The sequence below is a fragment of the Pinus tabuliformis genome, chromosome 7, assembly GCF_031772625.1.
Source record: "Pinus tabuliformis cultivar Carrire ecotype Pingquan chromosome 7, CPIR1, whole genome shotgun sequence".
NCBI classification, from domain to species: Eukaryota; Viridiplantae; Streptophyta; class Pinopsida; order Pinales; family Pinaceae; genus Pinus; species Pinus tabuliformis.
In genome coordinates, this window is record NC_142293.1 from 495,731,789 (window position 1) to 495,745,034 (window position 13,246).

The 13,246-nt window shown below is 37.0% G+C and overlaps 1 pseudogene; it reads left to right on the top strand.

Moving 5' to 3' along the window:
• Positions 1-328: 328 nt before the first annotated feature.
• Positions 329-1,942, top strand: LOC149248201 (arogenate dehydratase 3 pseudogene; annotated as a pseudogene).
• The last annotated feature ends 11,304 nt before the right edge of the window (positions 1,943-13,246 follow it).

The window sequence follows — 13,246 nt, forward strand, 5'->3', positions numbered from 1 at the left end:
GTTCACCTAACTAATAAATTCACGAGGAGCTGCAATTTTGTTTCTATTCCGCCGAATAACTTAACTAGGGAGAACATTCGATTGGTTCTTCGATCGAGGAGAACTTCTGGTGGTTTCCATGGTTTACTGTTTTGAATTTTCACTTCGGAAAATGCAAACGAAGAATATGTAAATTTTTATGCGTTTCCATTCTTGACCGTTTTGCATTCACATTTTTATATAAAATACGAACGAAGAATGTGAGGAAGCAACGAGGCTCACGCGGTAGATGGCACTCTCCGCCACCTACTCTTCCCCAACTAAATTGCATATATACTGTCGTTATTCTCGCAGTTCCTCGGAAGAGGTTCTCAGATATCTGTGAATCTCTCCCTCTCGGTACCTTATGGTCTATATGCTTAGGCCTTCGAGGTAAATATATTAATTACAGGCCTATGGCTATGGCTTTGAGATGTGCGTATCTCCCAACATGGGAGGCGCAGAGCTTGAGATCCTGGGACGATTCTCCCCGATCCTGCAAACTCACCAGATTTGCTGTAACCAGTGAGTTGCGGACCACGGGGAAAACGAAGCCCGTGTTCGATCCTCTTAAGCTTCCTACTGTACAACGATCTGGTGAGTTGTTAGATCGGCTGGAGCGTATTTACAAAGAGGGGATGCTGGGATCTAACGATGTGTTGCTCCCCATGGAGCCCCTGTGGGCGGGGCCGGTGTTTAAGGGAAAGCCGATGAGAGTCGTGTATCAGGGCGTGCGTGGTTCGTATTGCCAAGAGGCGGCGGTTCGAGCCTTCCAGAGGTGCGATGCGCTCCCTTGCGAAGGCGGCATGGACTCCGCCTTCGAGGCGCTGGAGTCCAACGACGCTGACCGAGCAGTTGTGCCGGTGGAGAACTCGCTGGACGGAGTCATCGAGAGGAACTACGATTTGATGCTACGCCATCCCGATCTCCATGTCGTGGGCGAGCTGTTGTTGCCCATTAATCATTGCTTGCTGGCCGTCAGAGGGATGGCCAAGAGGCGTAGTTTGAAGACCGTGGTCAGCCATCCGCAGGCGCTCGCTCATTGCCAGCAACGTCTCACGGCTCTTGGCGTGGAGGTGGAGGTGGAGGCCGTGGACAACGCTGCGAGCGCGGCTCGTTTCGTGGCGGAAAACCGCATCGACGACACGGCCGTCATTGGCAGTCAAATTGCGGCGCGGGAATACGGTCTTGAAGTGGTAGAAGAAGAAATACAGGACGACTCGTCAAATACCACCAGATTTCTAATTCTGGGGAAGCCCAACAACAAAATCAAGAACTCCTCCGCACTCCGCGGCTCCAAGACGACGGTGGCTTTCGCGTTGAAAGAGGGAACGGCGGATCTGTTCAAGGCGCTCTCAATATTCGCTGTGCGAGACATAACAGTGACAAAGATCGAATCCCGCCCGCAGCGCCAGAAGCCCCTGCGTATGGTGACGAGCGAAGAGCAAGAGGGGAACAGTTCCAAGTGTTATTTCGAGTACGTTTTCTTCGTAGATTTGGAGGCCCCGGCCACAGATGATAATCCTGATAGTTTGCAGAGAGGTCTAGAACAGCTAAGGCAGATTTCCAGTTTTGTGAGGATCGTGGGAAGCTATTCAACCATCTCCATCGTTTCATAGCTCGAAAGAACCAAACAATTTCTTGTTCTCTGCTGGTGATATTTGTATTGCAGATTTGTATACTTGTAAAGTGTATATTCTCTTGAAGTAACAGATCGATGATTTCTGCAGTGTCATACATATGTAAATGCACGTGGAACTTCACGATCCTCAAAATCGTGTTCTGAACCGTCAACGTAGTTAGAAATTTGGCAAACCTCTGCTCGGATATAAATAAAAGCATGGTTTAGCTTTGTAAATAGTTATCTTATTATTTATTATTCCTCATCATGAATTGATGTGCAATCTGAAATTTTTTAAAGCAAGGCAATGAGTTTTTTCCTAAGCAAGAATCAAATTGATATATTCATTTTAACCCAATTTCGAGGTTCATGCTCGAATGTAAGGTGGGAGAGAATTGATCCAATACAATCTTATATTGTAAATATTATTGAATCTTATTACATGTATGCTTGATTTTATGGCTCTACAGTGAGGGGCATATACATGATATATGTTATTTTTTTTCAGGTATATGGCATAGGTAGTTTTTTTAAGAGGTATTATTAATGACATATCAGTTTAGATTTATTTTAATTTTGGATTTATTAAGTGTTTAGAGGTGTAAATTTTTTGACTAGGTAAATTTCAAGGTAAATTTTTAAAAAATTATTTTTAATAATATATTAGTTTAGTTTATATCTATTTTAATTTTAGATCTATTAAATTTTAAAGAAATTAAATTTTTGAAAAAATATCTAGTGAAAAAAATTGATCTTTCTTAATACTTAATATATTCAAAATTAAAATAAACCTAAACTAATTTAATTATTAATTATAACTACAATTATCATTATAATTATTTATTTTATTTTTATTTTTATATAATTTAACAAATTTTTTATAATTATTTATTTTATTTTTATTTTTAGATAATTTAACCGAATTAAAATATTTTATTGATAATTATAATTATTAATTATTTTTATTTTATTTTATTTTATTTTAACTTAATCAAAATATACATTATAATACTTTTTGGACAGCGGGCAAAATGATTAATTTGTATTATAAATATAATAAATATTATTGAATTTTAATTTATATATGAACTTATATTTTCCCAATGGGAATAAGATACATGATCAATTTTTATTAAAGATATCAATATATAATTTATTTCTGTATGTCAATGATATATAACTCTTTTTTTAATAAATTTATATTTATTAATTATTTAAAATTTAAATGTTTTAGTATATATTTTAATTATTTAAATAAATTTTATTAAAAATAATAATTAATTGTTATATAAATATTATTTTTATTTCTGTATATCAATGATATACCATTTTTTTAATTTTAATAAATATTTAAATATATAATTTTTAATTTAAAAATAATAATTAATTATTATATAAATATTTCTTTTTAGTCCATATGTAATTATGATTTACATATACAACGTAATAGGAAAGCATTTCATATAATTACATATACAACTTTGTAAAGCATTTCATTATTCTAGATACAATAAATAGGTTTTTGAATATTTATAATATAATGATTTACATATACAACGTAATAGGAAAGCATTTCATATAATTACATATACAACTTTGTAAAGCATTTCATTATTCTAGATACAATAAATAGGTTTTTGAATATTTATAATATAAGATATTTATAATTATTTAAAATAATTATAAATATGGTTAAAAGGAATAATTATTTTTGTAAAGTTAAATATTTTTATTTATTTATTTATAATAATTTTATATTAAATATATATGTTATATTTTTTTTTCACATTTAAATATTTATATTTGATTAATATATTAATATTATTGATTATAAATACAATATTTTTGTATAAAATTTTTCCTTGTTGTCTTTGCTTTATTTCCTTGGTTATTTATCTCTTCTGCTTAATCTTAGTATGACTCCCCATTAAGATGTTGTTGACATCAACGACAATAGAGACTACCATCAATATTCCTCTTTTTCATTGATGGAAACCCATGGCATTTTAGAATAGTTGGCAACTTCTGATCTTGTCAATCTACAAACTCTCAATTAACTTGTGCCTTCTCCCCCTTTGAAATCAATGGAAAAGTACTGAAACATGATGTTTTGCTATTGTCTCCCCCTAATTGGGTGAATATATATACTTGGGACTACTTCCCTTATGTTTATGTTGCTTTTGAATATGTTCTCTTTGAATGTTTGCATATCTTCCTATTTAGGACTCCCCTTGTCTAACTAGAAACAAATCTCCACTGGATCAACTATTCGACATGGTTTCTATAGTTCCTTCAAGTACACCTTAACTCCTCTTGAATTTATGGCTCCTCTAATGATAAATTCTACCCCTATACTATGCACTCAATGTTGGAAATATTTTCATTGATGGCAAAGGATAATTAAAGGAATACAAGGAGCAACAATGCAAGGAGAAGCAACAATGCAAGGAGCAGTAAACCAAGGAGCAACAACAATGGAAGGAGCAGCAACAATACAAGGAGTAGCAAGCAACAAAAGAAGGCAAATGATCAGAAGATGGAGGAGGAGTTGTGATACATTGAAATGTTTGATAATGTTGTAGAGATTGCTATATTGAATAATTTATTCTGATGTAAAATTGTTGATTGAGCTGAATTTTTGTGATGCAAAGGCAAGAATCCAAGGTAAAGGCAAAGATGTTGCAAAGATTGTTGTGATGCATTAATGATAAATATTGTTATTTGAAGTTGGCATTATGTTGATGTATTTAATCATTACTTATGGCTGAAACTAATCTTAGATGGATTATTTATTTTTGTTCTCTAATATTCAAGATATGAAGAGTTTGGAAACGGATGAGTGGAAGGAAAAGAGTCAAGCCTATTCACTTCATATTCTTATTTGGGATACAAACAACCAACAAACTATCTTTATAAATATGTGATTTTGGAAGGCATTGAGGAGTTAGAGAGTGTGGGAGAACGTGAGAGAGATGATTGAGGTATTAGGTATTAGGTACCTAGCACATATCAAGCGTATGTGAAGTAGATTTGAAGGGAAGAAGTTGCAGAAATGAAGATGGAGATATGTAGAATTTATGACCAGGTAAACCAATGCATTGTTATTTCTTGTTTGCATTAAGGGATGGTAGTCTCGTTTCAAGTAGTGGCTTGATAAACATCAGGTTGGAGCCTGTTGAGGTAGGAGCCTCCTGTGGGTTGTAGCCTATAGAAAAAATATGGGAGTTGGAGCTTCCTTGTAGTTGCTACTTGCAGAAAACTGAGGTAGAAGCCTCTTATAGGTTGGAGCCTACATAAAATTAGTTGTAATAAGGAGTGGGAGCTTTCCTTTGCATCAAAATAATAACAAGATCATGGTTTTCTCCCTTTATGGGTTTCCACATATATCTAGTGTCAATATGTGTTGTTATATGTTGATGTGATGTTCCAGTTTTCTTATTACTTGTTTTTCACCTATTCTATCTGTTGGTCATTATGTATTAAGCTACTCATGTAATTTTTTCGGTTAATTAAACTAATGAAAAGAATTTTAATGTCCATAAAGGTACTAAAAGGATTCAACCCCCCTTCTCAATTTAGTCAATTTTTCATTAATTGGTATCAGAGTCAGTTCCTTCTATATAAGCCTAATAGGTTAAAGGTAGATTTGGTTGAGTCATGGAATTTCAAAGTGTATGTGTTGTAGAAATTTTGAATAATATGACACTTATTCACAGAGATTATCCTGATTATACACTATTACGGAATGCATGCATAATACATAACCTCCTCTACGTTGATCATTAATTTTGCAGAATTCAAAAACAATCGCATGTGCACATTGAAGCATCAATCGCACATATCAACACGGTATATCACAGGGAAAGCATACAGCTGAAAACCCCCAACTATCTGTATATTATATTGATTGAGAACATGTAACAATACATAGTACAATACTCCTCACAAGTACTCAGTACTATCTCCACCTGTTACACACAAACTAGCTCAGATCTGAATCAAGTCATAGGTTCAAATCTCCTCCACTGCTTGCCTACCTCCACTGCCCAATCCTGCATGAGCATAATGATGAATGGCTGAAGCAAACTCGTATTTCCTTGGCTGAACAACACAATCCTCATTGGCAATACTCAATCCATGCATGTGCAAATCTCATGCACAACTATAGTCACAACTGACAGCAATCTCAACCTCTAACACCTGTCTCCACTAAACTGTCCATGCACTGAGTTAACTGATGTATTCTTTAGTTTCTTTATGAGTTAATAATTAGTGAATTAATTAACAATTAATTCACATCACTCATCACTAGTGTATTTGCAGTTAAACTAAATACAACTAGTTCAACCAAGTCAAACTGAACACAACTCCATCAACTCCTCAATCAACTCCACCAAACTCAACCACTTGAGTTCTAACTGAAGTCCACCATGCAATAGCTCAACTGACTCATAGGAAAAGCGTATTTCCTTCTGACAGCTGCATGTGCCACATCTGTAGCTCAAACTGAAGTGATCTAAGAAGATAAGATAATGTTTATAGTCCAAATATTATTATGAGCTAATAATTTTTTACTGTTCTATTTTTATCCTAGCAGTCTAAAAATAGAAACCGCCCGTATGTCTAAAAATAGAAGTCCATCTATTTTTACCAACATGACCAATCATCCACAAATAGCATCCTGTAACTCATAGACCATGATCCATATGTCTAAAAATAGACTTTGCGCCAAAAATAGCCTGCGGGCCCACTTAGTGAAGGCGACTCCTTTCCACTAAGCTCCATCATCTTGTTGCATTTTCAACACTCCCTCTCAACAAGATATGGATTATCTGCAACCCCTATCCTGCAACTCTGGAATGTTTTGCATGCAACACATTTTCTCGGTCCACTTGTTCCAACAACACTTGGAACAAAAACAGTCCCAACTGACCACTTTGTTGGGCTAGGAATATACTCTGTTGCTGAAGCTCTACCTGCTGCTGACAGTGCTCCCTCTCTGACATTTGCGCTACTGCAACATCTCCATGCATCTTACACCATTGCACACTTCTATGTGCCGCCTAGCACTGTGTAAAACACTTGTGCCTCTCGCATTGCTACAGCCTGCTAGCTATGCGCTATCCTGGGATTCCCTACACTGTCACTCTCTCTGCCGCTCCATCCGCATCTGTCTCTACCCAATCAGTCAGTTCCTGCTACTCCACATCGGGGCTCCCGTAGCAAGGTCTCATCCAAGAGGTTGGGTACCTCAAGGATCCTGCCCCTCCTCCTTGGGATGATCAATCTATATCATCGCACCTCCTACCTAGAGGTATGGCTGCATGTGATCCCTCAGCCCACCTAGCTCGAAGTTTCCCCCTACTGAAGGTCTCTACATGAGTAGATGTCTCTACTCGATCTCCTCTCAGCTTCCCTTGTTGTGGCTGCTCCACAACCTCCTGAAGATGTTGCACCAATCGTGGCTCCTCCACAATCGTCTGAGACTTCTTCTAGCTCTACATTTTGAGAGGTAATATACGCTCCCTCTCAACCACCAAGTCTCTATCAGTTGCCTCGCTGCTCAAGGCTTTGCATGCATCTTGAACCTCAAGAGCATACAGGTTCTTGACCCGTGAACCAATCTGCTTCACCTGTCTAGTGATGATGTGTCTAAGGAAAACCTTTCCCTTACTGAAGACTACATCATAGCCTCTGTCTTCCAACATCGCGATCGACACCAAGTTTCTCTTCAATCCTGGTACATACTTGACATCGGTCAAGGTAAGGCGAGCTCCATGCTCCCTCTGAAAAATAACCGTGCCTACACCTGAGACACTATACTTCTCATCATTACCCATCGCTATGAGTATTTGGAGAACTTTCTCCTCCAAAGTACTGAACAAACTCTTGTCACCGGTCATGTGGAAAGAAGCTCCACTGTCAAGAAACCAACCACTTCCCACCATGGATGAAACCATGCATGCGAAGAGTGTGAAATCCAACTCAAACTGTGAAGCAAGTGCCTCACCTTTAGATCCTTCCTCGGATCCCTTCTTGGATTTCCTCCGTGGAAAATTTGAAGCATAATGGCCCACCACATGACAACGAAAGCATCGCACTTTCGATTTGTCAACCTTCTTCCCGTCATTGGAATAAATGGATTCGAAAAGAGAACCCTTCTCCTTCCCCTTCTTCACCTTACTTGCTAAGGCATAGTTCTCCTCATCATGCATGGACGAAGAACTATCTCTGGTGCTCCGTCTGATCTCCTCCTGCACAAGATCAGACCAAAGTCTCTCCCATCCTGGCAATTTCTCCCGACCATTGACAGAGTCATGATAGGAATGCCAACTCTTTGGAAGACCCAGGAGAGCCAAGCTCACCAAGTCCTCATCATCGACAGTCACCCCCACACTTCCCAGCTCATCCCGGCATTGGGTGAACTTCGTGAGATACCTGGGCATACTGTCTCCATTCTCACACTTAATGTTTTTGAGTTTATCCTTAAGTGTCAACTTCCTCTGGTTTCTCTTGCTTTGGAATAGATCTGTCAACACTTTCCACATCAAGTATGGAGAAGCCTTTCCATGCAGGCTGGATACAATGTGATCCTTCACGCCCTCCAACAGAATCCTTCGACACTTTGCTGTCTTCTTTTGCCAAACCACAGCTTCAGCAACATCAGTAGGTTTTGGGACTTCAGCATCTATGAAATCCTTCAACCCATTATCATCTAACACCACCTCCATCCTGTCCTTCCATGCAATATAGTTCGAGCTGCCTTCAAGAGCATACTCCAATCACAATCCGTTGAAAGAAATTTCAACTTTGACACCAAGAAAACACTGCTGCAATTTCGAATTCCACCAGCTCAAAAACTCAACCGCCTCTGATCTAAAATTCGTGAGAACAAAGTATTTCTTGTACAGAGATTGATTGTATGGGCTTTTACCGGATATCTCACCTTCCAAAGGAAGGATGAATCCAGAGGCTACCTGGCCCGATTACAGACTCTGCCTGAAGAAATAAAATGTAAACACTTTCTGAATAATAGATCTGATGATCAACTGCTCTGATACCATGTATAAATTTTGAATAATATGACACTTATTCATAGAGATTATCCTGATTATACACTATTACGGAATGCATGCATAATACATAACCTCCTCTACGTTGATCATCAATTTTGCGGAATTGAGAAACAATCGCATGCGCACATTGAAGCACCAATCACACATATCAACACATTATATCACAGGGAAAGCATACAACTGAAAACCCCCAACTATCTGTATATTATATTGATTGAGAACATGTAATGATACACAGTACAATACTCCTCACATGTACTCAGTACTATCTCCACCTGTTACACACAAACTAGCTCAGATCTGAATCAAGTCATCGGTTCAAATCTCCTCCGTTGCTTGCCTGCCTCCACTGCGCAATCTTGCATGAGCATAATGATCAATGGCTGAAGCAAACTCGTATTTCCTTGGATCTTGATACAATCATAGATTTAACCTCTGCAAAAGAAATCTAGGATAGATTTCACCTCATGCATGGAGAGGCTAGCAACATTAATGCAGAGAAAGAAAAGAGAAAGAGGAAGGAGAAAAAAACTTTGTCAAAAGGAAAGTGTTCAGTTAAATGAAACCTCTCCCTGTGTGAATGTACCTGGCCCTCATGAAGACAAGACTGATGAAAATCAATCTAGGCTTGACTTATCATTGGCTAGTATAGAAATATTGAAGAATGAAAACACAAATTTGAAGAAATTGGTGCAGATATGTGATGAGAAAGAGAATGAGTACAATGAGGAAATTGTCAGTCTGAAGACTCAACTTGAAGAAACAAGGAGACTAGAAGAGGTGATGAGCAGTAAATTCAAGGAGAGAGACCTACAGTGTAAAATATTAGAAGCTGAGGTTGATTCAGTTAAAAGTAAGTTAGAAGAAAATAATAGGTTGTGTAAGTAGCTAGAAGAGGACCTTGCCTCCATGAAGAAATTAGCAAAGGTAACCATTAAAGATGATAATGAAGCAACTCTAAAAGGACCTACAGAAGAAAAGTCTAACAACAACATTCTTTGTAAAGAAAACAAAAACATGCAGCAATATCAAAAGCCAATGAATGATTTGAACAAGTTCAGAAGATCTCAAAGGAGATTCTTTACTCTTGGGAAAAACATCACATGTTTTTCTTGCCATGAACATGGACATGTGGTAGTAGATTGTAAGAACAAGAAGATCAAGACTATTCAACAAAACATGAAACAAACAAGAAGGTACTATCCAGCAAGCAAACAAAGGATAACACCAACAACCAGGTACATAAACTCTTTCTATGGTTATTGTTATATGTGTCATGAATTTGGACATAAAGTAATTGAATGCAAAGTGTATATGAAGAAAAACATGAACGCAAAAAGAAACACACCATTTTCTCTATTTTTTGGCCACACAAGATGTTTTGTGTGTAATAATATTGGCCACAAAGCCAATGATTGTAAGTCACCATATATTCTAAAAAGCACTAGACAAAAGATGGAAGCAACTTCAAGAAGAGAAAACTATGAAAGAAACGCAAACAAGAGAAAGCAGTCTACGAAAGTATGGAAAAGGAAGAGAAGGGAACAACTTGATGCTTCAATGACACAATGAAGGCATCATGTTCTAAGGGGGCACTGCTCATGGAATAAATGAAGAACTTTTTCTGTCTTAGAGTAGCATTGTTTCAAGGGGAGAGCAAACTGATCCACAACCTTGTGACATGAGTCTGATGCCTCAGCCAAAAGATGCGAACAACATAGTTATGATCCTAAACAACGAAATTGAGGATGCTCCAGACCAATTGGAAACTACATAAGAGAGAAAAGCAATAGTAGAAAAGTCATGTGAGGGTCCTTCATAACCAACAACAAATTTTGAAGGAAAAATATGAACCTTGAACATGTGATCTCGAAGATTCAGAGTAAAGGTGTTTTGTCTGAACTCACTACATGTAAGGAAAGGCTTTTAGCATTAGATGCACTTCAAAAATCCCAAGAACATGAGAGCACTTTGATAAATTTCATAAATCAAAATGAACTGGAACTTCTGACTTTGCAGCAAAAGCTAAGAGAAATGGAGGATGAAGATCAAATTTCTATAGCAGTGGACTCGTCGAATGTTAAAGAGGTATACAACAAGTATAAAGAGCCACAACACACTGAACTATCTCTCATTTATGAGATAGAGGAATTTTCCAGGGAGGTGAATGAAAGAGAAGCAGAATCACTCAATAAATTGGAAAATCATAGTTGTCAGCTGTAAATGACTATTGATGAAAATAATGCACTTTTGATGAGGCTAGAATAGCAGGCTAGTGTAAAAATGGACATGGACAAGAATTATAAGCTAGTGGCTCGTGAAATAATTGAAATGAGAGCATTAATTGATAACGTACATAAATAAAAAAATTATATAGTTGGTAGCGTTGAAGAGTAGGAACTAGACACATGTTCCATGCTCATGGAAAACTCCTCTAGTTGATGCAGAGAAAATAAAGCAACTTGGGGTTCAGACATGTCAACTTAAAGGGGAGCTCCAATAAATACTGAAGGATAAAGTTAAACTAATGGGTGAACTCAATATATTCAAATCTTCCCTTGAAAAATTAAGTTGTGAGAAAGAAGAATCAAATGAGGATATTCATTTGACAATAGATGAACTAGAGAAAATCAAATGTAAATTTGGCATAAAGGTGAAATTTGAAGGAGAAAAAGGTGAACATGTTGAAGAGGGTACAACTATCCAAAATGTTAAAGAGGAAAATGACCATTTATATAAAGATGTAGAGAATCTAACTCATCATATTAGAAAAATTGAAAGTGGATATGTAGAGATGAAGTTCGAGTACAATTCAATGCACCAGGAACTCCATGAACTGGAATCTGCCAGAGAAAAATTGCAAAAGGAATGTTCTAATCTGGTGCACGATTGAACATGTGAAAATAATGTGTTGGAGGAATTACAACAGGAGAATCCGGTTTTCAAACAAAAATGTGAATCACTTTTGAAAGAATTTGAGGATTCCACAATTAATAGGACTAGATTAGATTTTGAAATTAATACCCTCAAAGATCAAATTAATGCTTTTGCAGAAGTTAGTGAGATGACAAAGCATGAAAGAGGATGCACAACTTGCCACAGATTTAGAGTCATGTAAGAGAAATTTAGGGGAATTGGATTTCTGAAGTAAGTTGGAGAAAGATGCATTAAACATTAAATTCAGAGACCTGCAGCAACAAATCACCAAGCAAGATCCTGAGTATGGTGATAAAATGTCAGTTCTAAAAGCACACCTAAATGAGGTTCAATCAACTTTAGAAAAGCTTCAGAAAATAGTTTGGGAAATGCTTACAGATCCAGGTAACTTTGTCAAGGGAAGTGCAAGGGTGCCTAAAGGTGTGTCAAAATTAATTCAATCTTTTGAGTCGAAGGCTTAGCTTGATGATGTAATACTGGAAGCAGATCCTATGACAGGAACAGAGGATTTGTTAAGTCCCTATATTACTAGTGTAATCCCTTATTATTATTAGTGCAACCCCCTTATTATATTGTTGTGCCCATGTAGTCCCCATATCGTTACTATTGTGCCCCATAGAAGCCCACTATTGTTATTGTTTTGCCCTTACATTATTATTGTTATGTGTGCTCTGATTATATTATAACCCCTTAGACTCCTATATATAGAAATGAGGTATTGTCATTCGTATGATCCAAGAATTGTTCATTTGTGTAATGTAAAGGAGATTGCCCCCTCGAAGAGGCTGATTTATAAGGCATTGATCTTTCTTTTCTATCTTTTTGTGAGTTGGTTTCATAACATTTGGTATCAGAGCTTTGGATTCTAGGGTTTCGCTGCTCCAAACAGGTCTTTGTGGAATTTTCGCTATAACTTGTTTTCTGTGACATTTCAGATGGAAAAAAAAACCATTTGAGATGAAATCGTTCTGAACCTCAGGTCTTAATTTCAGAGCTTGTCTTGCTATATTTTCAAAGATATGATCTGAGGAAGTTAGGGTTTTTGCAATCTCCAAAATTCCATCTCAAATAGCTCATCGTGGAATTTTCGCTATAATTTTCTTTCTATGAAGTTTTAGATTCTGAAATTAAAAATCATTTGAGCCAAAATCTTAGTGAAGCTCGGGCTAGAATTTCAGATTTTTCTTCGCTATATTTTTAGAGATATCGTCCAAGACATTTAGGGTTTCTGCAAGCCCCCGAATTACATCCCAAACAAGTGACCTTGGGAAAATCGTCATAACTCTCTCTCAAGGCATCTAATTCAAATTTCGTAAAATGTGAGAGAAAGAAGACAGACTTTAGTTGTTTGGGTTTCAGTTTCAGAAATTAAGGTCGAAACAGTGACACGTGGCATGTCATACAAGTTTTCTCTATTGAACTAGTCTATAATTAGGTCATTGCGGGAGATTGGTCATAATTCTTTCTTCGGGAATCCAATTGTGATCAGACTTGTGGAGTTAGAAATAGGACTTAGAAGGCTATCACAAGCTGATATTTTAAAGCTTAAATATTTTAAATTGCAGAGTTATAGTCGTTTTAATAACGAGCTCCT